Genomic DNA, 5,088 nt, shown 5'->3' with positions numbered 1-5,088 from the left:
TTTTTTTTATTAAATTAAATATATTAATTATTTACTCAATTAAATCAAAATACAGAATCTTACCGTTTTGAATATTTAGTTTTGATTTGTTTGGTTAAAAAACAAAAAAGTAAATTACAAAATTTTTGCAGATGCTGACAGAGAACATTTTCCCTTTTTTTTTACCGCAAAAATAATGTTGTGTTTTTGCCTCGACAGCTAGTAAAATTATGGAATTTTTTTTAAGGCAATGATAGCAAATTTATCACAATCACACACTTTTATTTATCATTTTTTTCATTTCTATCTCTCATTCTTCACTTTTTTTTCCTTAAAATTATCACAAAATAATAACTTAACACATTAATATTATTATGAGTAAAGTATCGTTTTTGTCATTAACATTTGAAGTAAGTTCTAAAGTTGTCCTTAATGTTTCAATTGTCCTATTTAAGTCCATAACGTTTTAAAATTGACTCAATGTTGTCCTACCGTTAAGGATCCGTTAACAGAATTGACGACGGGACAAAATTGAGACGATTTTAAAATGTTAGGGACGTAAATAGGACAAAAACGTTAGGGACAAAAACGATACATAAAAATAAATTTTAATTTAATTTTATCTTTCAATAATATTATTTTTTTTACTGTACATAGTATTCAATTATTTTTTAATTACATCTAAATAAATTAATCTTTAAGAGTAAAATTATAAAAAAATAATTTATTTAAAATAAAAGTAATATGATTAAGTGTAATTTACTTAAATGTGATAAAAAAATAATTGAATACTATATATAGTAAAAAATTGATATTATTGAAGGATAAAATTAAAATTTATTTCTATGTATCATTTTTGTCCCCAACGTTTTCGTCCTATTTAAGTCCCTAACGTTTCAAAATCGTCTCAATTGTGTCCCGCTGTCAATTCTGTTAACGGATCCCTAACGGCAGGACAACATTGAGTCAGTTTTGAAATGTTAGGGACTTAAATAGGACGATTAAAACGTTAGGGACAACTTTGGGACTTACCCCAAACGTTGGGGACAAAAACGATACCTTACTCTATTATTATTTATTCGAATGCAACAATTAGACATAACAATGATGGTGCATCTTTTGTAAGGCAATTATCGAGTTGTAACGCAAACATGATAGTTACCGTCGTTGATTGAGTACAATTAAAAAGTTTGATTCTGGTGAACATAGATTTATTGGATGGGGAAGAAACACATAAAAAAAATATCAATTTCTATTTATTATTAATGAAAGTCAAAGAGTGCATTATAAAGCATTTTGGCTTAAAGATGATGAACATGTTCTAGTTATATTCGAAGTGCATGGGAAGATTGTGATACAAAAAGTGATTCGAAGCTTTACATTGAGGTTGTGGACATAGGTGAAAATGAGTTAATACTCAAAATGACCTCTAAAATTTAGCCTCGATCTCAATTTGGCCCTCGAAGTTTCAATTAACTAAAATTAAATCCAAAATTTTAAAAGTCTACTCATGTTTGCCTTTCCGCCTATATCTGTTAACAGGGTGCCTAGATGGAACACTAAGTGACACGTTAGATGGTAGATGGCTTGCTAACACTTATTTAACATGTCCAAAATTGTGATAGGCTCAATTTAGTCCCTTTTAATGAACTTAAAACCCTAACAATGAGAGCTAAATTTCCAAATTAAGATCATTGTTTGGGTGTTAGAGAAGATGCTCAAGAGTACCAGCCAAGGTTCTGGGAGCTGCAGTAGATCTCGTTCACATGGAAGTGTGGCAAGGAACCCAAATCGAGCTAGAACTGGAAAGGTTCCACACTGGTGCAATTGTGGGATGCGTCCTGTTCTTCGCTGGTCAGGAACAGAAGCAAATTCAGAGAAACCTTTTTTTAGATGCCCAAATTATAATGTAAGTTCTTGGATTGCTTCTTTCTGGAATTTACCTCTTCTTTTTATAATGTATGCTTAATTTGTTTTTGTGATTTTTGTTGTGACAGACCTTTGGAAAGAGATGGTGTGAACATTTTTGTGGACAAATGGTAAGAAAGAAGAAGGCATTGGTGGAAGAAATGAAGATGAAAATAGTGTTGAGCATTGGAAGATAAATATGGGTTGGAGGATTAGTACAATGAAAGCTGAAATTAGAAATTCAAAAGAATAGAATAGTATTTTAAATTCTTCTATTGTTTTGTTTGTGGTTGTAATTGTTGGCTATGTCTTAAGTGTAGAAAAGTGATGAATAAAATTTAGTTAATTATATTACAAATATATTTTTTTAAATTATGTAATTTACAAATTAAAAGTGAAAAATTGTGAATGAACTTACAAATTAACTGAGTATATTATAAATATGTTTTTTTTTACTATGGTGTTTATGATAATGGAAGAGACTTTGCATAACGGAATGGTGAATCTCAAACATAAACATGACATAGCTTTACTATATTAAAAATCTGCAAATAAGATTAATTAACCAACCTATCATATATATCAATTTTTCAAAAATACATTATAGTAATAAACTTGTCATATAGTAATAAGAAGCACTGCATTCATATAATATTGGCTTCACTCTTAGTCTTCCATGGGTTATCATTATCATAGCCAAATAAAAAACATCTTAACAGAGCAGGTTCATTAAATAAAACTAGCTACTTTCACAATGCACCGATTCAGATAGTCATTAAATACAATACAAATCAATGGCCAACAAACTTCAACTAAGAGAAACATGCAAAATAGAGCATTTAACCCATATATACAGTGGTTCCATTACTAACCTTTTGCGAAGAAACAATTGTTTGCAGTAGATTCTTTTTTCTCGCCCTAGCAAAAGGGAACGACCAAATTGAGTTTCATCGAACACCTACAGTAGCGGCATTGATCTTTCTCACCATTGTGCATGCGGGAGAATGAAGAAGAAGAGTCTCTCTATTTCAGTGTTTTGATCGTCAAAATTGAGGTAGATTTGTATTTTAACTCCTTATTGTCTCAAACGGTGTCGTTTTAGGAGGGATTAGGTGTCAACACTAAAACGACATCGTTTAGTAACTGCCAACGTGTCACTTAACGTTCTAACTAGGCATGCCGTTAACAGAAATAAGCGGAAGAGTTAACGTGAGTAGACTTTTGAAATTTGGAGGTTCAATTTGGGTCAATTGAAACTTCGAGGCCAAATTGAGGCTGATGCCAAATTTCAGGAGCCATTTTGAGTATTAACTCAAGTGGAAGTTCTTCGTCTTCATGTTCAGGTATATCGAGCTATGCTAGGACCGAGCCACAACCGAAGAACCGACATTGGGGGACAAGGAAAGCATTTTATGTATCACCGCTGAATTTTTAGAAAATTAAGAGACGAATTTAAATATAATGAATATGTAATTATATGAATTAATCTCTACATCCAAGTCATTTAACCAACCAAGTTCAACCAAGTAGCTTTGACCTAATTCACCTCCATGTGCCACTACTTCTAACAAACTTTTGACTCAACGTGCAAATATATAACTGCCTTGTTCATGTGGATTTCATTTCCTTTCTCAAATTTTCTCAGTGTTTTCTGCGTCTCTACATTCTATTCCATCTCTGTGTTCTCTGTGTTTCTCTTCCTTCTCTATGTTCTCTTTGTTCTCTGCATTCTCTTCGTTCAAGTTCAATGCTCTTTTATCTGATTTGAAGATTTGGATCAAAGTTTTTTAAATCAAGCTGTGAAATCAGGTTTGAATAGGTATTTCATTGTCGAATATAATGAATGATTCAAGTTCAGACTGTCAATCGTACCAAAGCAAAGTGGATTATTGTTTTAAATCAAATCAAGTGGCTGAAGTCTAGTTTTATTCTAGTTAATTTAGTTCGTTAGTAGTTTATAATTCTATAGGTGAATAATGTTGTTTTTGTCTTTGAAAATTGTTGTTCATGGTTGTTGGTTTGAATTGAATGTAATATAGAAATTTTGAATCTGAATTATTATTGTGATAAATCTGTTCCGTTCTTGTTTCGGTGTATTTCTATTTATAAATTGGTGCATTTTGGTAATCTTTCAGTGTAGTTTTAAGTTCAAACTTTTAGTTGAACCAGGCTGAATTGTACTATTGGTTTGAATCAAATCGAGTGGTGAGGTGTATGTTGAATCTAGTTAATGTAGTTTATTAGTTGTTTATGGTTTTGTAGTTGAATAATTTTTTGTTTGTGAAAATTCTTGTTCATGGTTGATGGCTGGTTTGAATTTGAATGTAATGTACGAATTTTGAATCTGATTTTATTATTTTGATGAATCTATTTCGTTAAAAGTTTCGGTGTATTTTAGATTCTAATATGGTGTATTTTGGCACGATTTCGATGTATTTTCAGTTTCTGTGTGATGTTGATGAGTAGCTTGTTCCAAAAGTTAGGATGACTTTTAACACACTTGAAGAAGCTGAAAAATTCTACAAAGATTATTCTAAACTTGCAAGTTTTCTACGAAAATTCGGAACACAAATAAAAATGGAAATAAAATTAAGAGCTAATTGATTACATGTACCAGATAGGAAAAATGGAAATCGAACATATCTCCAACTAAGAAGACAAATCCCTCAGCTGGATTAAATTGTCCTGCAAGAATTTATATACATATATTGAAGGACATTGGTGTTTGACTCATTTCAACGGTTGTATTACATCATTCACATTCGTGCTGTCCAAATCAAGTATAGATGCTTAAACAATACAGGCAATTAAGCATGTCTGTATGATGTATAATAGAGAATAACGAGGAAGCTGGAATTAGATCAAGCAAAACATATCAATCATTTGTCGCAGTAACACGGGGTCATCGTAAATTAAGTTTTATTGAAAAAGATGTGAGAAATTACATCATGAGAGAAGTGCGAAATGTTTCGAATCTAGAGGATGCAAAAAAATTTGGAAAATACTTATTAAGAATAAAGAAAAGAATCATCATTTCTTTTTCGAGCTTGAACTTGAGGTTGATCTATCAATTAAGATTGCTTTTTGGGTCGACGCAAGAAGTAGGACTACCTGTGAGTATTTTCGAGATGTTATTTCATTTGATACCACTTACAATACAAATAAGTAATATGCTGTTCTGGTTGTATTCATGTTTTTTGG

Source organism: Arachis ipaensis, chromosome B03, assembly GCF_000816755.2.
Source record: "Arachis ipaensis cultivar K30076 chromosome B03, Araip1.1, whole genome shotgun sequence".
In the NCBI taxonomy this organism is placed as follows: Eukaryota; Viridiplantae; Streptophyta; class Magnoliopsida; order Fabales; family Fabaceae; genus Arachis; species Arachis ipaensis.
Note: the sequence above shows the minus strand (reverse complement) of the source record.